Raw genomic sequence first — 25253 nt, forward strand, 5'->3', positions numbered from 1 at the left:
TTCCTTATAATAAATCAATCTCTCTCTACAATCTATCTCTATATCCATTTGCCTATATATATTTTATCTATCTATCTATCTATCTATCTATCTATTTATCATCTATCTGCCATCTATGTATCTATCATCTGTCATCTAATCTCCTGCTGGTTCTGTTTCTCTGGAGAACTCTGACTGTATACATCCAACATTTACTTTTCCTTCCTAACAGCATCTCTGTATATATTTTGGAAACTGTTTCACTAATACTGCGTACATATGAAATACTCCATCTTTCACAGTGGGACTACAGGTGCCTGCAATCCTGTTACTGAGACTAGCAGGATTTTCACTAGATAATCATAAAGAGAACAGCACTGACAAGATTAATAATCATGCATACAGATTATACTAAGTGTCAGGTACAGCTCTAATGGCATTATATCTGTTTTAATTCTTTTAATCACACAGCAACTATTATACTCCTTTTACAGACAATAAAAGTGAGGCATGGAAAATGAGGGAGCAACGGCTCCTTCCACAGTTTGGCTATTGTGAACATTGCTGCTATGAATGTTGGGGTGCATGTGTCCCTTCTTTTCACTACATCTGTGTCTTTGGGTAAATACCTACTAGTGCAATCGTGGGTCGTAGGATAGTTCTATTTTTAATTTTTCGAGGAACCTCCATATTGTTTTCTAGAGTGGCTGTACCAGTTTGCATTCCCATCAACAGTGTAGGAGGGATCCCCTTTCTCCACATCCTCTCCAACACTTGTTGTTTCCTGTCTTGTTAATTTTTGCCATTCTAACTGGTGTAAGGTGGTATCTCATTGTGGTTTTGATTTGTATTTCCCTGATGCTGAGTGATGTTGAACATTTTTTATGTGTCTGTTAGTCATTTGTATGTCTTCTTTGGAAAAGTGTCTATACAGTTGCATTTCTATACACTAACAATGTAACTGTAGAAAGAGAAATTAGGGAATTGATTCCATTTACAATAGCACTAAAAAACATAAGACACCTAGGAATAAATCTCACCAAAGAGGTAAAGGATCTATACTCTAGAAACTACAGAACGCTTATGAAAGAAATTGAAGAAGACACAAAAAGATGGAAAGACATTCCACGCTCATGGGTTGGAAGAATAAACATTGTTAAGATGTCTATGCTGCCCAGAGCAATCTACACTTTCAGTGCCAACCCTATTAAAATACCATTGGCATTTTTCAAAGAGCTGGAAGAAACAATCCTAAAATTTGTATGGAACCGGAAAAGACCCCGAATCACCAAGGAAATGTCGAAAAAGAAAACCAAAGCTGGAGGCATCACGTTGCCTGATTTCATACTATATTACAACGGTGTGATCAAGACGGCATGGTACTGGCACAAAGACAGACACAGAGAGCAATGGAACAGAAGAGAGTCTCCGGAAACGGACCCTGTGTGTCCCAGGTACTCTTGAGTCCTGTTTCCACACTGTATGTCTGCAGGGTGTTTGCTTGCCTTTTCTCCAAAAGCGGCACAAAGCCCTCTGGGCTCTAGCTGAGCTATGACCGCTGACCTTTGAAACTCCAGGCTTTGAGACCCACTGGTTGCCAGAAGTCAAGAAATTCAGCCCCTCTTGTTTTCCAAGCCAACTGCTATAGATAATTATCTACCCCGTGTGCTCCCCAGTGTGCTAGTCGTCTCTTGCTCTTCTCCATGCCCTTGGCTCCCTCCTCACCACAGCAGTCACAATCCATTTCTCTACCAAACCGCATCTTCAGTTGTGGGGTCTTGTTCTGCCCGACTTTAGGTCAAGTTCTGGGGCATTTAGGATGATTTGATAGTTAACTAGTCATATTCATGCGACTCTACCACCATCTCTTCCTCCTCTCGTCTACAGAGTAGTTTTAGAAAAGTAATAATTCTCCAAGACTGGTCGGCCATATTTACAATTTCGGGCTATAGGCACAGGAAAAACAGAAAACACAAGAAAATCACCCTGCCCTTCCATCCTTTTCTTAAAAGTAGTTGAAATTCCTTCATGAAAGATGTCCTCCCTAAACCAGAGGAAAGTAACTTTCAAAGACAAGAATTTGAGACCAAGAGAATTCTATACACACAGACCTTGTTAAAATAATCCTTTTCTTCCTTCAGCCTCTCCACAGTTACTTCCCCCCAAACCACCTTCCTTTGTTCAACCTAATATAAAAGTAAGTGGTTTTGGGGGCACCTAGGTGACTCAGTCATTAAGCATCTGCTTTTGGCTCAGGCCATGATCCCAGAGTCCTGGGATCAAGACCCGCATCGGGCTCCCTGCTCAGGGGGAGTCTGCTTCTCCCTCTCCCTCTGTCCCTTCCCCTGCTCGTGCTCTCTCTTGTGTAATCACTCTTAAATAAATAAATAAATAAATAAATAAATAAATAAAATCTTAAAAAAGAGTAAGTGGGTTTTGCCATTTCTTTAAGTCTTTATTCCATATGAAGCCTCCCGTGTCATGTAAAACTTGCATTAAATAAGTTTCTATGCTTTTCTCCTGTCGATCTGTTTTATGTCAATTTGATTTTCAGGCCCAGGTGAAAAGAATCATAAGAGAGTAAAGGTAAACGTTTGCTTCGCCTACACATCTTACTCCTGGAATGCCTCTCAGTTTACTGTATCTTCTACATTTCTCTTTTTGAACCACGAAATAAACATTATAACCTCTATTGTCTCTCAACATTTATTATTTAATTATCTGTGTGTCTTAGATCATATTCATACAATGAGTTCCCTCTTACTTAGATATCATTCATGCAACATCATTTATTAAACACAGACCATGGGCAGGATATGGTGTTAACTCCTGTATGAGGGGACGTGTCTGAATACAGTGAAGAATAAGGTCTTTGGAGTCAGGTACACTTGAGCTCGAATCCCAGCTTCTACCATTACTAGCTCTGAAGGTGGATTTACTAATTCACTAGGAAAGCACGGATTCCCACTCTGTGACTTCTATTTCCCTTCCCTTAACAGTCTCTTCTGAAGAGCAAAAGTTTTAGGTTTTAATGAAATCCAATTTATTAATTTATCCTTTTATGGATCATGCTTGTGGTGTCACATCTAAGAAATCTTTTCCTCACTCAAGGTCACAAAAAGTTCCTTTTTTTTTTTTTTTTTTTTTTTTACTTCTAGAAGTTTTATTGGTTAGTTTTATATTTAGGTCTATGACCCCATTTTGAGTTAATTTTTGTGTATAGATTGAAATTTACATTTTTTTGCATATAGATATCTAATGGTCCCATCAATGTTTTTGAAAAAGGCATCCTCTCTCCATTGAATTACTTCTGCATCTTTGTCAAAAATCAGTTGTCAATGTAAGTGAGTTTATTTTTCCCAACCCATGAACCATATCTCATCATTAAATTAGATCTTCCTTGATTACTCTCAGTGATTTTTCAAGTTTTCAGTGTACAGATTTTTCACATATTTTATTAAGTTTATCCCTAAGAATTTCATATTTTCGATGCCATTGTAAATAGTATTTCTTTAAAGCTTCAATATCTGATTTTTTGTTGCTACTGTAGAGAAATACAAATGATCTTTACTATAACTCTATGGATATATGATTCACACATCATAACAATTATCCTTTTAAATGTATAATTTGGTGGGTTTTTGGTATATTCATAAATATTACAACCATCACCACTAATTTTAAAACATTTTACCACCCAGAGAAAAAACTCATTACCAATTACTCCCTGCCTTCCCTCAGACTCTGGTGACCAGTAATCTAATTTCTGTCTCTATGGATTAGCTTATTTGGGTTATTTCATCATCTAATTGATGAGATATCACTCTCATATTTCCCACTAATTCTTTAGACATGGTTTCCTTTAGTCACTGACCATATTTCTAATAACTGATTTAAAGTCTTAGCAGAGTAAGTTCAATGTCTGGACATTTTCAAGTACAGTTTCTATCAGTTGCTGTCCCCCACCCCCATGTATGGATCCTACTCTCCTGTCTGTATGCACGGCTTATAATTTTTGGTGAAAACTGAACATTTTGTATAATGTAATGGGGCAATTTTGGAAATCAGATTCACTAGGTTATTGTTGTTTGTTCTTGTCATCATTTTTGCTATTTATTTGTGACTTTCCCGGACCAGTTCTGTTAAGTCCATATTCTTTGTCATGTGTAGGCACTTAAGTCTCTACTAGGTAGGTTTAGTGGTTACCCTAAAATTGGACAAATATTTTGGATAAATTTCCAAGCATCTGCCGAAAGGCATTGTGTAGGTGTTGTGTGTATTTTTAATGCTCTACCAGGTGGTTTTCAATTCTGCCTTAACTCTCCCCTCCTGCTTTCACAGAGGCTCAAGTTTAGTCAGAGGTGAGAGATTAGGACCTTCTCAGGTTTTTCCTGGTCATGTGTCCAGCCCGGCACCTGTGTCTGACCTAGATTCCTAGGACCACGTCAGAATTTTTCAAAGCTGTGCATAGACATCTCATTTCTCAGATTTTCTTTGCATGTTTTTTGGTCAGCATCTTATAAAACCTCATAGAATCATCATCCCAGGCAGCCGTGATGCTAAGCAATTACCACTGATTGTTTATGGCCAACACCCTAGTGATAGAGCTGTCCTCACAGAGCAAGCTCTGAGCCAGGTCAAACAAAGAGAAGCCCTGAAAACAGAGCCTTTCAGGGAGCTGCCAGACAGGTCCAAGACTGACAAATCTTTTGGGGTAAGGCTGTTTGGAGAAGTCTAAACTTATTCTTTCCCATACACTGACTGAGGTTTCTGGTTTTCACCGTAGTTGTGAGGCTTTTGGTTTTCAAGGTTATGACAGAGCTAGGGAAAGGGGGATGAAAATAGGACAAGTTAAGACACCAAAAGCTTACCGTTCTTACCACAATTCAGTAGACTTTCTTGAATAAATGCTCTTCCAAGTGTTGTAAGCCTTTGGTTAATTGCCAGAGTTGTGAAAAAAGATGGATTTTGGTTATTCTGGCTAGTGTTCTCATTATTATGGAGGATCAGAATTTTGGATGTATTTATCATTCTGGAAGCACTTCCAAAACAATGTTTGTTATACATTGATCTTTCATCTTGTAACCTTGCTAAATTAATTTTTGTCCCATTTATTTTGCACATTTATCCTTCCATATAAATTTAGAATATATTTGAAAATTTCCACAAATAATTCTATTTAGGTTTTGATTGAGCTTGCTTTTATTTCTTTTCTTTTTTATATTTTATTTTATTTAAAATCAGTTAATCAACACGTAGTGTCTTATTAGTTTCAGAGGTACAGTTTAGTGATTCATCACTTACATGTAACACCCAGTGCTCTTCACATCAAGTGCCCTCCTTAATGCCCATCACTCAGTTACCACCTCACCTCAACCACCTCCCCTCCAGCAACCCTCAGTTTGTTTCCTATAGTTAAAAGTCTCTTATGGTTTGTCTCCCTTTCTGATTTCATCTTATTTTTCTCTCCCTTCACCTAATGTTCATCTGTTCTGTTTCTTTAATTCCACATATGAGTGATATTATATGACAATTGTTTTTCTCTGATTGACTTATTTTGCTTAGCATAATACCTTCTAGTTCCAATAAGTCATTGCAAATGGTGACTTCATTTTTTTGTTTGTTTCTTTGGGGTTTTGAGTTTGATAAGTTCTTATAGATTTTGGAGACTAGTCCTTTATCTGATAAAACCCTTCCAAATATCTTCTTCCATACTGTGGGTTGTCTTTCAGTTTTGTTGATTATTTCCTTTGCTGTGCAAAAGCTTTTTATCTTGATGAAGTGCCAGCAGTTCATTTTTGCTTTTGTTTTCCTTGCCTTTGGAGACGTGTCTAGCAAGAAGTTGCTGCAGTCCAGGTCAAAGATGTTGCTGCCTGTGTTCTCCTCTAGGATTTTGATGGATTCCTGTATCACGTTTAGGTCTTTCATCCATTTTGAGTTTCTCTTTGTGTATCATGTAAAAAAAAAAAAAAAGTACAGTTTCATTCTTCTGCATGTTGGTCTCCAATTTCCCCAACACCATTTATTGAAGAGATTGTCTTTTTTCCATTGCATAGTCTTTCCTGCTTTGTTGTAGAGTGACCATAGAGTTTTGGGCCCATTTGATCTATGGGTCTGTTTTTGTGCCAGTACCATGCTGTCTTGATGACTACAGCTTTGTAAGGCAGCTTGAAGTCCGGAATTGTGATGACACCAGCTTTGTTTTTTGTTTTTTTTTCAACTTCCCTCTGGCTATTCAGGGTCTTTTCTGGTTCCATAGAAATTTTAGGATTGTTTGTTCCAGCTCTGTGAAAAATGCTGATGGTATTTTGATAGGGATTGCATTGAATGAGTAGATTGCTCTGGGCAGCACAGACATTTTAACAATATTTGTTCTTCTGATCCATGAGCATGGAATATTTTTCCATTTCTTTGTGTCTTCTTCAATTTCTTTCATAAGCGTTCTCTAGTTTTCAGACTACAGATCTTTCATTTCTTTGGTTATGTTTATTCCTAGGTATCTTGTGGTCTTTGGCACGATTGTAAATGGGATTGATTCCCTGGATTCTGCCAAACTCTGTGTTCACCCAGCCTGTGACTGGCATTTTTATCTCAGGCACATGACCCTATTTTGAGTCTTCAAATTTTAGAGACTCCTATGGCACGGACACATGCCATTCCTCCCTGGGGAGACAGGGGAGTCTTGCTGCACTTCTATCTTTTGCTGGGACCCTGCTTGGAGAGGAGTCATCCAACCATGCAACAGTTTGCTGGTTATGGCAACACTGAGCAGAAAGCCAGTGCCTAGACTCACTGTTCACAGCCAGCTTCCCTGCTCCGATGCTTGGGAACTCTGCCTCACTCATGCACCCCTGTTCTTTTTGTGACCCCAGGGATCCTGAGAACATGCTGTCCCACCTAGGATTCTGTCCTATTTCAGGCAGGAAAGTCTCCCACTGGAGCAGACTTCTAAAAGTTCCAATTTTGTGCTCCACTGTTTATAATACTTTCCAGTAGCCTACTTAAGCTGGTTCCCTCCCCCCGTACTGCAGTTTATCTTCCAAAATATTGCTCAGATTCACATCTTCACACCTCCTACCTTGCAAAAAAATGGTTGCTTTTCTGTTCGTAGAATTGCAGCAATTTTTTTCTCAGATCTCTGGTTAATTTCACTGGTGTTCAGAATACTTTGATGACTATCTAGCTGAATTCCAGGGACCAGACGAAATTAGGGTCCCCTGCTCCTCTGTCATCTGAACTCCTCCCCTATTGAGCTGCTTTTAATTTATAAATTAGTTTGCAAAGAATCTGTGTCAGTATAATATTGAAAATTCCCATTCACCATTTATTTAGCTGTGGTTTTATGTCCTTCAACAAAATAGTGTTATTTTATGAGGTTCATCCACCTTTGCTAATATTATTTTTAACTACCCCTAAGTTTTTTTTTTTTTTTTTTTTTTAGAAAGAGAATGTGCATGAGTGGGGGAAGGGGGGTTGAGGTGCAGAGAGAGATTGAGAGAGAGAATCTTAATCAGGCTCCACTCAGCATGGAGCCCAATGCGGGGTTTCATCTCACAACCCCAAGATCTCCATTGTAAAGTTACTCACTTCCCTTTTGCAATTAACAGGATTTTATGGGGAGTTACTCTGAAATTATGTAAATATCCCATTCCTCACCAAAATTCCTTTTCCTTTTTAAAAAAAGTCTTTATTTAAATTCCAGTTAGTTAACGTACAGTGTCATGTTAGTTCCTGGTGTACAGTTTGGTGATTCAACACTTCTATATGACACAGTGTTCATCACAAATGCCCTCCTTAGTCCTCATCACCTATTTCAGCCATCTCTCCATCCACCTCAACTCTGGTAACCATCAGTTTGCTGTCTATATTTAAGAGTTTGGTTTTTGGTTTGCCTCTCTCTCTCTTTTTCCCCCTATGCTCATTTGATTTGTGTCTTAAATTCCTCATATGAGTGAAATCATATGGTATTTGTCTTTCTCCGACTGATTTCACTTGGCCTAATACTCTCTAGCTCTATCCATGTTGTTGCACATGGCAAGGTTTCACTCTTTCTCGTGGCTGAGTACTATTCCATTATCTATCTATCTATCTATATCTATCTATGTATCTATCTATCTATCTATATCTATCTATGTATCTATCTATCTATCTATGTATCTATCTATCTATCTATCTATCTATCTACATCATCTATCTATAACATCTTCTTTATCCATTCATCAGTTGATGGGCATTTGGGCTGTTTCCATAATTTGGCTATTGTAGATAATGCTGTTATAAACATTGGGGTGCATGTATCCCTTTGAATTACTTTTTTTGTACTCTTTGTGTAAATACCTAGTAGTGTAATTGCTAGATCATAGGGTGGTTCTATTTTTAATTTTTTGAGGAACCTCCATACTGTTTTCCAGAGTGGCTGCACCAGTTTGCATTCCCACCAACAGTGCAGGAGGGTTCCTCTTTCTCCATGTCCTTGCCAACATCTGTTGTTTCTTTTGTTGTTGATTTTAGCCATTCTGACTGGTGTGAGGTGCTATCTTGTAGTTTTGATTTGTGTTTCCCTGATCATGAGTGATACTGAGCATCTTTTCATGTGTCTGTTAGCCATCTGGATGTCTTCTTTGGAAAATTGTCTATTCAAGTCTTCTGCCCATTTTTTAATTGGATTATTCATTTTTGGGGTATTGAATTTTATCAGTTCTTTATATATTTTGGATACTAACTTTTTATCAGATATTCATTTGCAAATATCCTCTCCCTTTCTACACGTTGTCTTTTAATTTTGTTGTTTCCTTTGCTGTGACAAAGCTTTTTATTTTGATGGAGTCCCAATAATTTATTTTTATTTGTGTTTCCCTTGCCTCTGGAGACATATCTAGTAAGAAGTTGCCATGGCTGATGTCAAAGAGGTTACTGCCTGTGTTCTCCCCTAGGATTTTAATGATTTCATGTCTGACATTTAGAATTTTAATTCATTTTGAATTTATTTTTTGTGTATGATGTAAGAATGTCTTCCAGTTTCATCTTCTGCATGTTGTTGTCCAGTTTTCCCAACCTCATTTATTGAAGAGACATTCCTTTCCTCATTGGATATTTTTTCCTGCTTTATCAAAGATTGATTGACCTTACAGTTGTGGGTTTATTTTAGAATTTCTATTCTGTTCTATTGATCTATGTGCCTATCTTTGTGTCAGTACCACAGTGTTTTGAACATTGTACACTTTTATAATATAACTTGGAGTCCAGATTATGATGCCTCCAGCTTTGCTTTTCTTCTTCCAGGTTGTTGGGCTATTTGGGGTCTGTTGTGGTTCTATACAGATTTTAGGAAATTCTGCCTGAAAAATGCTGTTGGTATTTTGATAAGGATTGCATTTAACGTGTAGATTGCTTTTAGTAGTATAGAGATTTTAACAATATTTGTCCTTTGGATCTATGACCATGGGCTGCCCTCTTCAGTTTCTTCAGTGTTTTACAGTTTTCAGAGCACAGGTCTTTCACCGCTTTGGTTAAGTTTATTCCTAGGTATCTTCTTGTTTTTGGTGCATTTGTAAATTGGATTGATTCCTTAATTTCTCTTTCTGCTGCTTCGTTACTGGTGTGTAGGAATCCAACAGATTCCCTAGGTTGATTTTGAATCCTGTGACTTTGCTGAATTCATGTATCGGTTCTAGCAATTTTTAGTGGAGTTTTTTAGGTTTTCTATATAGAGTAGCATGTCATCTGCAAATAATGAAAGTTGTACTTCCTCCTTCCAATTTGGTTCCCTTTTATTTCTTCTTCTTTTCTGATTGCTATGCCAGTACCATGTTGAATGTTGTACTATGTTGAATAAAAGTGGTGAATGTGGACATCCCTGCCTTGTTCCTTACCATAGAAGAACAGAGCTCCATTTTCCGCATTGAAGATGATATTAGCTGTGGACTTTTCATGTATGGCCTTTATTATGTTGGGGTATGTTCCCTCAAAACCCACTTTGTTGAGGGTTTTTTTTTTTTTTATCATGAATGGAGATTGTGCTTTGTCAAATGCTTTTTCTGTGTCTATTGAAATGATCATATGGCCTTTATCCTTTCTTTTATTTACGTAGTGTATCACATTGATTTGCTCTAGCTTTATTATTTCCTTCCTTCTGCTGGTTTGGGTTTTGTTTGTTGTTCTTTTTCTGGCTCCTTTACATGTAAGGTTAGGTTGTTTATTTGAGACCTTTCTTGTTTCTTGAGGAAGGAAGGTATGGCTATATACTTTCTTCTTAGGACCACTTTTGCTGCATCCCAAAGGTTTTGGACTGTCGTGTTTTCATTTTCATTTGTTTCCATATTTTTAAATTTCTTCTTGGATTTCCTGTTGACCCATTCATTGTTTAGGAGCATGTTGTTTAACCTTCATGTATTTGTGGTCTTTCCAAATTTTTTCCTGTGGTTGACTTCAAGTTTCATAGTGTTGTGGTCAGAAAAGATGCGTCGTATGATCACAATCTTTTTGTATTTGTTGAGGACTGATTTATGACGCAGTATGTGTCTATTCTGGAGAATGTCCCATGTGCACTTGAAAAGAATGTGTGCTCTGCTGCTTTAGGATGAAATATTCTGACTATATCTGTTAAGTCCATGTGGTCTAGTATGTCATTCAAAGCCAATGTTTCCTTATTAATTTTCTGCTTAGATTATCTATCTAGTGATGTTAAGTCGGGTGTTAAAGTCCCCACTATTATTATATTATAATCAATTATTTCCTTTATGTTTGTTATTAATTGTTTTATACATTTGGGAGTTCCCATGTTGGTGCATAAATATTTACAATTGTTAGATCTTCTTGTTGGATTGTCCTCTTTATTATGATATGGTGCCCTTCACCTCCTGTTATATTCTTTGTTTTAAAGTCTAGATTTTTCAATACAAGTATTACTACTCTGGCTTTCTTTTGGTGTCTATTTGCCTGATAAATGTGTTTACACCTCCACACTTTCAATTTGCAGGTATCTTTATGTCTAAAATGAGTCTTATATAGGCAGCATACAGAGAGGTCTTTTTTTTTATTATTATTATTCATTCTGACACCCTATGTTGAGCAGAGCATTTAGTCCATTTACATTCAGAGTAGTTATTGATAGATATATATTTAGTGTCATTTTATTACTTGTTTTGTTGTTATTCCTAGAGATTCTCTCTGATCCTTTCTTGTCTTTGTCACTTTTGCTCTTTACTTTTCACTCAAAGAGTCCCCCTTAATATGAACTTCTTTAACTTTTGTTGTCTGGGAAACTCTTCGTCTCTCTTCTATTCTGAATGATAACCTTGCTGGATAGAATATTCTTGGCTGCAGATTTTTCCCATTCAGCACTTTGAATATATCATGCCACTCTCTTCTGGCTTGCCAAATTTCTTTTGAGAAATCTGAGGTAGACTTATGGGTCTTCTCTTATAAGGTAAGGACTTCTTTTGTCTCAGTGCTTTTAAGATCTTTTTATCAGTACATTTTGCAAATTTAATTACAATATGTCTTGGTCTTGACCTGATTTGTTGACTTTGATGGGAGTTCTTTGTGCCGTCTGTATTTGATGTTTGTTTCCTTCCCCAGATTAGGGAAGTTTTCAGCTATTATTTCCTCAAATAAATTTTCTGCTCCCTTTTCTCTCTCTTTTTCTTCTGGTTCTCCTATAATACAAATATTATTATGTCTAGTGGAGTTACTGAGTTCCCTGTCTATTCTCATGTTCCATAATTCTTCTTTCTCTCTTTTGTTCGGTTTCATTGTTTTCCATTATTTTGTCTTCTATACCACTAATTCATCCTCTGCTTTTTCCAGCCTGAAGTTTATTGCCTCAAGCCTGTTTCCAATCTCAGTTATTGCATTCTTCATTTCTGACTGTTTCCTTTATAACTCTTTTATCTCTATGATAAGGGTTTCCTTGATGTCTTTCATTCTTTTTTTGAGCCCGCTGAGTATTGTTATGATTGTTGCTTTAAATTCTGCATCAGGCATGTTACTTGTATCTGTTTGGCTTAGATCTCTGGCCATGGCTTTATTTTGTTCTTTCATTTGGGATGAATTCCTCTGTTTTGGCATTTTGCCCAAGTCTCTGCGTTTTTCTCTGTGTTAGAAAAGCCAGCTATGTGTCCTGCTCCTGAGAGTGTAATGGCTTTATGAAGAAGAGGTCATATAGTGTCTGGGACCTGCTGCTTCAGGGAGTGTCTCTGTTGTGTGCAGCGACTCTGCTGTTGTGTTTTGGCTGCTGTCTCCTTCAGGCCAGTAGCCTGGAGAGGCTCTCCTTGTCTACTGCGGGCAGTGTTTGGACCTTGGCCAGAGTGTGGCAAGTTTTAACTAGGTGTGCTCTGGTCTGCTTGTTCAATGAGACCTGGTACTACTTCTACTAGAAGTGAAGTCTTGCAGAACTCTCTGATCGGGAGGGGTTTCTGCCGGCCTTCCTGGGGAGGGGGCCATCTGTGGTGGCACTGAGGCCATCTTTACTGAAAAAGGCAGTCCCATCAGAGTGTAGCAGTGTGGGGCTTGGTGTGAGCGAGTTAGGCAGCCAGTGTTGGGGAGTACTAGTTCCCACAGGTGGTCCCATGCTTATGCTGAGCGGGGGGGGGGAGGGAAATGGCACTGGCCAAGTACTTTGTTCCCAGAAGGGTGCCTCCCTGAATGCTACTTTCTGGGACACGCTCCAAGAAGAGCAAATATTCTCCCCATGGTGTGCCCCGGATGCTCTTGAAATTGCTGTTTCCAGACCATATGTCCCCAGGTTGCGTGCTTGTCTCTTTCCAAGAGCAGCCCCAATGCCTCCAGGCTCTCCTGGAGCCCAGCCTGTGAGACTTAAACCTTCCGGCTTTAAGCCTCCCTGTTTGCAAGAACTCACAAAATTCAGGCCTTCTCACTTTCAAGCTAGTGGCTGTGGGGAAACAATCTGTTTGTGCATTCCCCTGTGTGCTCGCCTCTCTCTTGCCCTCCTCCACAGCCAGGACTTCCTCTCCTCCACAGCAGCCAATCCATTTCTCCCCTAAACCACACCTCTGCACTTCCTGTCTTCTTCAGTGAAGTTTCTTTTCCAGTTTTAGTTGTGGAGTTTGTTCTGTCGGTCTTCAGGTTGATTTCTGGGGCATTTAGGATGATTTGATAATTATCTAGCTGTGTTCATGGGGAAGGTAAACTTAGGACCCTCCATAGCCCCCCTCCGTGTTTGCTATTTAATACGATCTTTGTTTCCCTTCTCCATTCTTATTTCCAATTTGTACGTCTAGTTTTCTGTTTGTTTCCCTCTTATATGTATAAGATGTTATGCTTTCATGTCTATATTTATATTGTATATTGCATAAATATAGTTAATAAAAATTTAAAGTGCATTTTCTAGCTACATAGAAAGCTAACGTATACATCAATCATCTGCACAAATAAAAGTTGAACTACTTTATTTCCCCCTGCTCTCTCCCACGGTCATCTTCTAAGTTTGCCTCCGAGCTTGTAACGAAACATATTCAGTTTTGTGTTTATTGTTTATAGAACATACGCATTTAGTGTACTAATTTTTTTTTACTAATTTGTTTACTTATCATTCATTCTTCTATCCAATATATTACTTAGACTTCTTTTTTTGTCTTTATGATAGAGTCCATTCTTTGCTGGTTCTGTCAAATACTCACACTCATCATAGGTGTACTCTTTAATCCCCATCACCTATATCACCCTCTAGCCTGCCCACCTCCCTTACGGAAACAATCGGTTTGTTCTCTATAGTCGAGTCTGTTTTTTTGTCTCTCTTTCTTCTTCATTCATTTGTTTTGTTCCTTAAATTCCACATATGAGTGAAATCTTACGGCATTTGCCTTTCTTCGACTGATTTCACTTAGCATTTTACTCACCAGCTCCATCCATGTTGTTACAAATGACAATATTTCATTCTTTTTGATGGCTGACTAATATTCCATCGTATATAACATATCCTCTCTATCCATTCGTCCATTGATGGGCACTTAGGCTGCTTCCACAATCTGGCTATTGTAAATACTGCAATAAACGTAGGGGTGTATATATCTTTTGTGTTCTTTGTGTTCGTGTTCTTTGGGTAAATAGTGTATTTGTGTTCTTTGGGTAAATAGTAGTAGAAATATGGGATTATAGGGTAGTTCTATTAACTTTTGAGGAAACTCCATACTGTTTTCCACAGCAGCTGTATCAGTTTGCATTCCCACTAACTGTGCATGAGTGTTCCCTTTTCTCCACATCCTTGTCAATACTTGTTGTTTCTTGTGTTTTTTTATTTTAGCTATTTTGACAGGTGTGAGGTGATAGCTCATTGTGGTTTTGATTTGCATTTCCCTGATGATGAGTGATGTTGAACATCTTTTCATATGTCTGTTGACCATCTGGATGTCTTTGGAGAAAATCTTCATGTCTTTTGCTCATTTTTTAATTGAACTTTTTTTTTTTGGTATTGTGTAAGTTCTTTATATATTTTGGATACTAACCCTTTATTAGATATGTCATTTGCAAATATCTTTTCCCATTCTGTAGGTTGCCTTTTAGTTTTGCTGATTGTATCCTTTGCTGTGCAGAAGTTTTTATTTTGATGTAGTTCCAATAGTTTATGTTGCTTTTGTTTCCCTTCCTCGAGGAGACATATTTGAAAATGTTATTATGGTCAAAAGCAGAGAGGTTAGTGCCTGACCTTTCTTCTAGGATTTTTATGGTTTCGTGTCTCACATTTAGGTCTTTAAACCATTTTGAATTCATTTTTGTGTATGGTGTACGCAAGGGGTATAGTTTCATTCTTTTTGCATGTAGCTGTCCAGTTTTCCCAATACCGTTTGTTTAAGAGACTTTCTTTTTCCTATTGCATATTCTTGCCTCTTTCGTGGAAGATTAATTGACCATATAATCATGGGTTTGTTTCTGGGTCCTCTCTTCTGTTCTATTGACCTATATGTCTACTCTTGTGCCAGTACCATACTATTTTGATTACTACAGCTTTGTAATATAACTTCAAGTCCAGGATTATGATTCCTCCTGTTTTGTTCTTCTTTTTCAAGATTGCTTTGGCTATTTGGGGTCTTTGTGGTTCCATAAAAAATTTAGGATTATGTGTTCTAGTTCTGTGAAAAATACTCTGGTATTCTGACAGGGATTGCATTAAATGTGTAGATTCCTTTAGGTAATATAGGGATTTTAACAATATTTGTTCTTTGTTTTTTTTTTTTTTTTTTAAAGATTTTATTTATTTATTTGACAGAGAGATAGACAGCCAGCGAGAGAGGGAACACAAGCAGGGGGAGTGGGAGAGGGAGAAGCAGGCTCATAGAGGAGGAGCCTGATGTGGGGCTCGATCCCATAACGGCAGGATCACTCCCTGAGCCGAAGGCAGACGCTTAACCGCTGTGCCACCCAGGCGCCCCAACAATATTTGTTCTTTGGATCCATGAGCATGGAATGTCTTTCCATTTCTTTGTGTCATCTTCGATTACTTTCATCAGTGTTTTAACAGTTTTCAGAGTACAGGTTGTTCACCTCTTTGGTTAGGTTTATTCCTAGGTATCTTCTTGTTTTTGGTACATTTATAAATGGGATTGTTTTCTTACACTCTCTTTCCACTACTTCATTATTAGCGTATAGAAATGCAACAGATTTCTATATATTGATTATCTATCCTGCAACCTGACTAAATTTATTTATCAATTTTTGCAGTTTTTTGGTGGAGTCTTTTGGGTTTTCTATATAGAGTATCATGCCATATGCAAATACTGAAAATTTTACTTCTTCCTTACCAATTTGAATTCCTTATACCTCTTTTTTTGTTGTCTGATTTCTGTGGCTAGAAGTTCTAGTGCTATGTTGAGTAAAAGTGGTGAGAGTGTATTTCCTTCTCTTATTCCTGACCTTAGGGGAAAAGGTCTCAGGTTTTCCCCATTGAGGATGATGTTCACTGTGGGTTTTTCATATATATGGCTTTTATTATGTTGAGATATATTCCCTCTAAATTCACTTTGTTGAATGTTTTCATCATGAATGACTGTTGCATTTTGTCAAATGCTTTTTTTGCATCTATTAAAATGATCATATGGTTTTATCCTTTCTTTGGTTGATGTGATATATGACATTGATTGATTTGCTAATATTAAAGTATCTTTGGATCCCAACAACAAATCCTACTTGATCATGGCAAATAATTTTTTAAATATGTTGTTAGATTGGGTTTGCTAATATTTTGTTGAGTATTTTTGCATCTATGTTCATTAGCGATAAGGGACTGTATTTCTTTCTTTGTGGTGTCTTTATTTGGTTTTAGTATCAAGGTAATGATGGCCTTGGAGAATGTATTTGAAAGTTTTTTTTTTTTCCTTTTCTATATTTTGGAATAGTTTGAGAAGAATAGGTATTAACTCTTCTTTAAATGTTTGGTAGAATTCACCTGTGATGCCATCTTGCCCTGGACGTTTGTTTGCTGGGAGTTTTTGTGTACTGATTCAATTTCATTGTTGGTAATCAGTCTGTTCAAGTTTTCTATTTTTTTTCCTGCTTCAGTTTTGGTGGGTTATATATTTCTAGGAATTTGTCTACTTCTTCTAGGTTATCCAATTTGTTGGCATATCATTTTTCTTAATATTTCCTTATAATTCTTTGTATTTCTGTGGTGTCAGTTATTTCATCTTTCATTTCTTTTTTGGGGGTACAGTATACTGTATTGACGCTACATGACAAGGTAGGGCCCCCCCAAGTCGCTACTCTTCTTCAGGGTGTCTGGGATGGGAACTGTGGTCAGGAGATTCTGTGTGTTGGGAGATGAGTTGGTGTATGAACTCCCCAAAAGCTGAGGGCCTCTCTCTCTTCTTCTTGCTCTTGCTGGGGCTGGTGCTCCAGGGGGCTCTTACTTCTTGGAGGCCATATGGATCATAAGTTCCACCACCCAGTTGCTGAGGCCAAATTCACTGTTATGCCGGGAAATGAGCTTGACAAAATTGTCATTGAGAGCAATGTCAGCCCCAGCATCAAAGGTGGAAGAGTAGGTGTCACTGTGAAAGTTACAGGAGACAACGTGGTCCTCAGTGTAGCCCAGGATGCCTTTCCAGGAGCCCTTTGATGCCTGCTTCACCACTTTCTTGATGTCATTGTATTTGGCAGCTTTCTCCAGGTGGCAGGTCAGATCCACAACTGACACTTCGTGGGTAGAAACACTGAAGGCCATGCCAGTGAGTTTCCATTTAGCTCAGGGATGACCTTGCCTACAGCCTTGGCAACAGCAAAAGAAGAAAGGATGAGATGTTGTTCTGGGCAGCCCCTTGGCCAGCACACCACAGTTTCTGAGAGGGGCTATCCACTGTCTTCTGGGTGGCAGTGATGGCATGGACTATGGTCATGAATCCTTCCATGATGCCAAAGTTGTTATGGATGAACTTGGCCAGAGGGCTCAAGAGGTTGTTGATGCAGGAGGCATTGCTGACAATCTTGAGGGAGTTGTCATGCCTCTCATGGTTCATGCCCATCACAAACATGGGGGCATCAGCAGAAGGGGTGATAATGACGATAACCTTCTTGGCCCCACCCTTCAAGTGAGCCTCAGCCTTCTTCATGGTGGTGATAGATATTCCTGTTGGATTTTACTCTTTATGATTATATACTATTTTAAAAAATCTCTTGTTATATTCTTTGTTTTAAAATCTATTTTGTCCGATGTAAGCATTGGTACTCTGGCTTTCTTTTGGCATCCATTTGCATAATAAATGGTTCTTTAATCCCTCACTTTTAATCTGGGAGGTCTTTAGGTCTAAAATGAGTCTCTTGTATGCATATAGATGTGTCTTGTTTTTTAATTAAGTCAGTAACCCTATGTCTTTTGATTAGAGCATTTAGTCCTATTACTTTCAAAGTAATTATTGATTGATACATACATATTGAAATTTTGTTACTTGTTTTATGCTTGTCTTTGTTCCTTTCTCCTCTTGCTCTCTTCTCCCCTGGTTTGCTGGCTTTCTTTAGTGATACACTTGGATCCCTTTCTTTTTATTTTTGGCATATCTATTACTGGTTCTTGAGTCTTGGTTACTATTAGGTTTGTATATAACATCTTATGCATATAGCAGTCTATATTAAGTTGATGGTCACTTAAGTTTGAACCCATTCTTTGCTCCTCTCCCCTGCATGGTTTGGTATATTGTCATACTTTGCCTCATTTTATTTTGTGAATCCCTTGACTGATTTTTATTGATATACTTAATTTTCCTGCTTTTGCACTTCTTACTTTTCTTGCTCCTGCTTATGGTCTTTCCTGTCCACTCCACGTGTCCCTGGTTATTGATAACTTGTTTTCTCTGGGAAGCTCTTTATCTCTCCTTCTATTCTGAATGATAACCTTGCTAGATAGAGTTCTCTTAGCTGCAGTTTTTTTTTTTTTTTTTTTCTTTTAGCACTTTGACTATATCCTATCTCTCCCTTCTGGCCCTCAAAGTTTCTGCTGGGAAATCAATTTGTAGCCTTATAAAGTTTACCTTCTATATAACTGTTCTCTTTTTTCATGCTGCTTTAAAATTCTTTATCACTACTTTTTGCCATTTTAATTACTATGGGCCTGGTGTAGACCCTCTTGGTTTGATATTGTTGGGGGCTCTCTTTGTCGCATAGATATGGACTTCTGTTTTCTTTCCCAAATTTGGGAAGTTTTTAACGATTATTTCTTCGAATAAATTTTCTGACCCCTTTTCTCTTTCTTCTGGGATCCTTATAGCATGACTGTTATTACACTTTGGGCTGTTGCTAAGTTCCCTAAGTCTATTTCATTTTTTATTATATTTTTTCCTCTCTCCTCTTCAGCTTGATTGTTTTCCATTACTCTGTCTTCTAGGTCATTGGTCCAATTTTTCTGTTTCCTCTGGTCTACTATTTATTCCATCGAGTATATTTTTAATTTGATTTATTGAGTTCTTCATCTCTGATTCTTTCTTTCTTTCTTTCTTTCTTTCTTTCTTTCTTTCTTTCTTTCATGTTTTCTATCTCTGTGTTAAGGGTCTCACTGATGTCCTCTATTCTCAAGTCTGATAAGTCAATTTATGATCATTACTTTAAATTCTTTACGTATCTCCATTTTGTGATGGAGATTGCTGTGATTTTGTCTTCTTTTTCCTCCTTTTGTCTGACTCTCTGTCTCTTTTTCTCTGTGTTGGGAAAGTCCATTGCATCTGCTCTTGACAGTAGTGGCCTTATAGGGAAGAGGCCCTATAGCGCCCTGCAGCAATATTCCTCGTGTACCAGAGCCTGGCCCTTCAGGGGTGTCTCCTGTGTGTGTTGCATGGGCCCTGCCACCGTGGCTGAGCTGCTTTTGCCTTCGTCCGGTCATCTGCAATAGGTCCTTTGCCTGTTGTGGGCAGGGTTTGGTCCCTGGGTTGTAGTGGACCAGTCTGGGGCCTCCGTGGGCCTGAGTCAGACCGGGTATCTGCCAGAGATGCTGTAGCCCTGAACAGAGCAGGGCAGGCTCCCTGTGTTTTCCCCCGAGAAGCTTTCTTTGTTGGGTGGGCCCTGCAGCCAGAGTTGGGTTGGTGTATGTGGTTATCTACCCCTCTTCCAGGGGCAGATCACTTTGGAGAGGTCCTGGTCCCTGTTGGGGCTGCTTGCACATGGCGGGCTTGTGGCACTGGTTTGAATGGGCTCTGGTCAAGTGCATATTGGAGGTAGGTCTGGGGGAGGATGCAGGGGTAGGGTACCTGGTGTTAGCAAACTTTGTGCAGGTCTGCTGTGGGAGGGGACCTAGAGCTGAGGCCCGACTGGAGGGGGCGTGTCTGCAGGAGAATGGGAGGGTGGGGCAGTAGTGTTTGCAAGTTAGGTAGTGAATTGACACTTTGTTCCCACGGGTGTTCATGTGTTTAGGCTGGGGGTTGGGGGGGATGGCATCCACCAGCTCTTTTGTTCCTGTAGAAGTCTCCCAAAAGTCCCTGCTCCTCTATCACAAGCTCTAAGATTAGTAAAGAAACTCCCTCCCGTATGCCCCAGGCTTTTTTCCTTCTCGGAGCTGTTCGTTGTGCTGTCTCTTCAAGTGCAGGGACTCAGTTTTCTTTCACCCTCCTGGCTCTCATACTCTTGAGCCTGTTTATTTTTAAGTTCAAGGGGTTAAAGCCTGGTGATTGTAAGAACTCATGAAATCATGCCCCTCTGGTTTTCAAAGCCAAATGTTATGGGGATCTTCCCTGCCTGGAGTGGCTGGTGTGAGGGTCTCCTTTCCCTTCTCCGCTCCACTGGCATATCTCCTCCCCCAAGAAAGTCCTGCAGGTTCATTAGCTCCTCGCCACATCTCCGCCCTTCCTACCCTCTTTGATGTGGCTTCTTCTCTATGTTTAGCTGTAGAGAGTCTGTTCGGCTTGTGTTCAGGTCAGTTTCTCAGTTATTTACAATGACGTCAGTGTTACTTTGTTGTATTCCTGGAAGGAGGTGAGTGTAGGGTCCTCCTGAAGAGGAAAATTGACCAGAGCAGGCCCAGGCCAGGAGGCCCTAGAAGATGGAAAGTTACTAACAATAAGCTAGAGATAACCAGAAGCCCTACTGGGAGCAAGAGATATCAGCCGTTTCTGCCTCTGCAAAAGGGCTTCCCGCCACAGGCTCCCTGTGCTACTGTTCCCGCCTGAAGCAGCCCCCACTCCCCCAGTTTCAACCCACCTACCAGCAGTCAGCAGAGCTCTTGGAGCCTGACTGCCTGCACTCCCGTTGCCCGGGGCCCAGAATTTGGAGCACGAGCTCCCTTGGGTCCACCGGCGTAAAATAAATCCGAGTTCTACTTCTCCGAGTGTCACTTGGTCTCTCGCCGGCCCGTTTCTTATTTTTCCGCAACACTCTTACTCCACCATGTTTCTCACAAGTCAAGTTGAATATAGAATTTTAAAATCAGACCTGACTTCTGACATTCCACATTTCCAAAAATAAATATAATGTCAATCGGACTTATATTACTTTGCTTCCTGGCAACTTCCGTGGTATTTTTTTCTGTTCTCTTTCATTAATAGTCTAAATCTTCACTATGAAACTCTTGGTGTATATTTATAAAAATAATCCTGCCTCCTCTTTTCTCACGTTTACGTACTTTATTGCTGTAAACATTTAAAAATACTGCTTGAGGCACTCTTCAGAGAGATCTTGTCTATTTCCTCTGGTGTTAATTCTTCCATTTGCTGTGTCATTCACAATGCTTATCCTTTTTTGTTTGTAAGCACACATTTCACACGTTTCTCCCATATTTGCTTTCATGGAAAATCGTAGTCTGTTTCCTAGCTCCAGGCCGGGGTGCATTTTATGCTCCAGGGAATGCTCTTGCATGCATGAGACCTTTCCTGCCCTGCACATGCTGGTGACATAACACTACCCTTTGTGTATGCAGGAAGATACGGGCACCATGGCCATTGAAAATGGCTTAGCTCTCTAGTAACCTCGGGAAGCGTGCAAAGCTCTGTTCATGGCACAGTGTGGGTCTGTAGCCATGAGTGTGGGAGACGTCCTGGCCACTGTCCCCGTACTTTCTGCTTGGCTCTCTGCCTAGCTCTCCAGTGCCAAGTGACTTCAGTCTCTGACAATACCAAATATTCCCTTTGGGTATTTTAGGAAATGGTTCCCTTTTTCACTTTCATTAGCAGCTATTTGTTTTTTTAATTTTGAAAATTTAAAACTCATTTCCATTTGGAGTGAAGGTTTTAGAATGTGTTTACCTTCATAACTATTAGATCTTAGCCTAGAGGAAGCTAAGACTCTTTCCAATCTTGTGCTAAAGCCATTAAGGTTTGCTATGAAAAAGAGGCACAAAGAGGGGCTTTTGTGCTTGAAGCCTTGAAGAAGTTTGGGAAGGCCAAAAGCAGGGAGAAATTAGGGAAAGAGGAGAGACACTGAGCCCTGCAAGTTGCAGTAGCTGTCATCAGATAGTTGGTTCCGTTATATGTCTGCTCCCCCCCAGGAAGCGCCAGGGCATATAGCGAGAATAACTGGTCTGCGGAACGGACTTGTGGACCTTAATGCGGTGTCACCCCACCGAGTCCGTTAAATTCCGGCAGCCTATGGGAAACTCTTCCAGATCCGCTTTCCATCTTGTAAGCCAAGCTTTCTATAGGCTGTGTAATACAACATCACCTGCTAAATGGTCAGTTTTCACTTGACTGGGACTATCACACAGCCTGGACTTGTCATGGAAGCAAGAGGCTGCAGAGTCTCTAAGACCTCCCACGACAAATCATTCAGTTTGCTTATACTTAATACCCACTTCCCTGGTTGGTCCGCGAGGACTCTGGAAATCTAGTGTGTGGGGAAGAAGTTCCTCTCCTTATACTTTGGGGCCAGACAACTGTTATCTTGCATTGAGAAAGAGTGATGATTTTACCCCTGCTACATTATCACTGCCATCTGGCCTCCCCTCCACCTCTAGCTCACATTGGCTTTGTTCCTACAAGTTTCCATCATACATTCAGGTGAGGTCCCAGATGCTCTCTAACAAACCCTATTCCTATTTTCCAGAGATGCGGTTTCCAGAATTCACTTGTTCAGGATGCAGTCTCCTTAACTTAGCTAAGTTTCACTTTTTGGTCACCCTTTTGGTACCAATGCTTTATTGACTCCATAGGGTTGGTTACAAACCCACCATCACACCTGATGCTCTCCAGGTCTTTGCCCTGGTCTCTGGTATACGGATTCACCACTTGGCTTTGGCCTTCTGAACTTCAAACCAAATCATTCCACTTGAGCTAAGAGGGGTGTTTGAACATGTCTTTTATCTTTTTAGAAAAACAACCTTTTGGAGAAAAAGAGGGAAGAGATTAAGGTAAATATTATTTTTTGACTTCTAATTATGTACCTAATTCTGTGCTTGGTAATTTAGATGCATTGTCTTGTTCCTCCAACCAGTACTGAAGTTAGATATTATTAACCTTTAAAAAGATAACAAACACACTCCCAATTTATTTGATTTCTGAACAAGTTGAAATGATTGAGGTCTCATAACTTAATAAAGACAAAGATTTATTAATCAGTTTATTAATTATGGAGTACTCATGTCTACCCAGCAAGTAACGACCTTTGTAAAGATGAAGTTGTAAACGCATTACATTTCAGCTGTAAGGAAACTTTTCCAGGTATTCAAGGGCATATACAACAGTTTCTGACTTAAACTGATTCTTAAATAATGATGTCTTATGTTTGATATATCATTTGGCATCTTTTTAAAGGTTAATTTGGAGTATAAAATTCTGAATAAAAAGATACAAAAACATGGTCGTACGCAAGAAAATATGTGGGATACATTTGTATGATACACGACTTAGATCTCTCTCCATCCTTTACATTCATCAAATTCTTTGCTATCTCTGTTTTCTTAAGATGGCTTAGAGGATGGATGGGTAGCTCTGGTTACCTCCTGTTGATGATTTAGAGGGTGTTAGAATATGCAAAGGGACAGTCATGGGCAACAGTAAAGTCATTGGCTATTTCAACACGCTCTTTCAAGTATGTAATGAAGAACCCACAAATCCTATGTGTGGAGACAGTCCGTGCACGCACCTGGACTAAATCGATGCCGGTAGCCAAGACTTGCTTTCCACATAGACCAGAATTACTCAGAAACCATCACACATCCCTCAGGAGAAGCGAGCACTCAGCCAGGAGAACAGGACGAGGCATGTGCAAGTCTCGAGCAGCAACATCTACTCACACACGTGTCATGATGAAAAGGGAGCAGTTTTTTCTCTCATTTATTTTCCTGGCACCTGACAGAGGTAGAGTTGCTGACCATATTTCTGCTACTGTTATTCAATCGGAAAACCCATTGTAGCTCCCCAGAAAACACTGCTGTAAACATCGCAAAGGGAAGAATCAGGCCAAGGCAATTTAGAGGGTGAATTAAATAGTTTTGCAGTTGAGTGTGGAAACTCCGGGCTGCTTCTTCAGGGGGAAACTTTTTAAGTTGTGTTAAGGTAGAAAAAGACTTCTTAAAAACCATTTATTCATTGGAAACTTGAGAGCTTTTTCTTCTGTGCCAGAGTGGGGTAGAGACAGTTGCCACATGCTTATCTGAGTGAACTGCAAGAAAGCCAACATTTTTCTAAATGCTTCTCCTAAAATACGCTATTTCGTATCCTGAGCCTTGTCTAAACCCTGTTAAATGGAGTCGTTAGGCTGTTTAAAGGTTTTATATCCTTGAACTCAAACGGACTCGCATGTTTACTAGGAGCTCCCGACTTGGGGATACTTGCTTGGATATTTCTCTTTTCTGACCTCTTGCCATTCTTACATCTTTGATTTCTGCATACATTTGTGATTTAAAATTTTCAGTAAGGATGGGCACCTAAGGAATGACAATTTGAAAGAGGTAGCCTCCAAAATAACCAATCCTATTTGTGCAAGTAATCGGTTATTGCTTTCTTTCAAATAATGTTTTCAAATACTGTTTCTGCTACATGGTGTTTCAATCTAGCGTCCGTGCCTCTGCCCCAGGCTGTCCTGAGTGCGGTGTTTCCAAGGGAGAACACCTATATGTTCGGATTTATGTGTGTGTACTTTATGTTCTCCTTTTAAAAAGTCACAGGGCATATAGCTAAACCTTTTCTAAATCTTAAAGTAAATACAGTGTTCTGATTATTGTCCATGTACGTATTTCTCCTATCAAGTCTCTCCCATTTCGTGACAGTTCTATACACTAGCTCACAGACTCACAACTAACTTCTCACAGATGTTGGTACTTTCTTCCAGAATTTAACTTTACCAACAGTAATTAAGAATTACATTAATTACAATAACTACTTTTTTCTTTTTTAAATATCCAGAGTCTGCAGTGCCTGTGTGGATGCAAAAGGAAACAAGGTAAGCTTGTCTCCCCACTGTGACCACCTCTTAAAGGGAGTCAGGTTTCTCTTCTAGGGTCCATGGGTGAGTTTCAGAGGGTATTCTGTGAATGCCCTAAGATTTACGGCACATGCTTCCTATGTGAGAGTGTATAGGGATTTTCATTTACATTTTACCAAAAGAAGTTGTGTGGTGGAGTGGGTTGGTGTGGTGTAGGGGCTCTGGAGGGAGACTGCCTGAACTTGTTCACCAGCTCACTACACGGCTGTGTGACTTAGAGCAGCTTCCCTGGCCTCCCTCTGCTTCAATGGTCTCAAAATTGCAGAAACGATCTTATAGGGCTGCTGTGAGAATGAAATGTGAGGACTTTATGGGCATGTAAAGCCCATACTACTGAGGCAGGTACTTATGAAAGATTACTAATTACCACTGTGTTCTCAAAAGAATTAGTAACCACCAAAGTGTTAAAAAGTCGCTGATTGAAGGCA

At 39.4% G+C, this 25253-nt stretch overlaps 1 pseudogene; it reads right to left on the reverse strand.

Annotated features, from left to right (window-relative positions):
* Positions 1-16568: 16568 nt before the first annotated feature.
* Positions 16569-17653, reverse strand: LOC103666532 (annotated as a pseudogene).
* Between the last annotated feature and the right edge of the window lie 7600 nt (positions 17654-25253).

Source organism: Ursus maritimus, unplaced genomic scaffold (genome assembly GCF_017311325.1).
Source record: "Ursus maritimus isolate PB19 unplaced genomic scaffold, ASM1731132v1 scaffold_2, whole genome shotgun sequence".
NCBI classification, from domain to species: domain Eukaryota; kingdom Metazoa; phylum Chordata; class Mammalia; order Carnivora; family Ursidae; genus Ursus; species Ursus maritimus.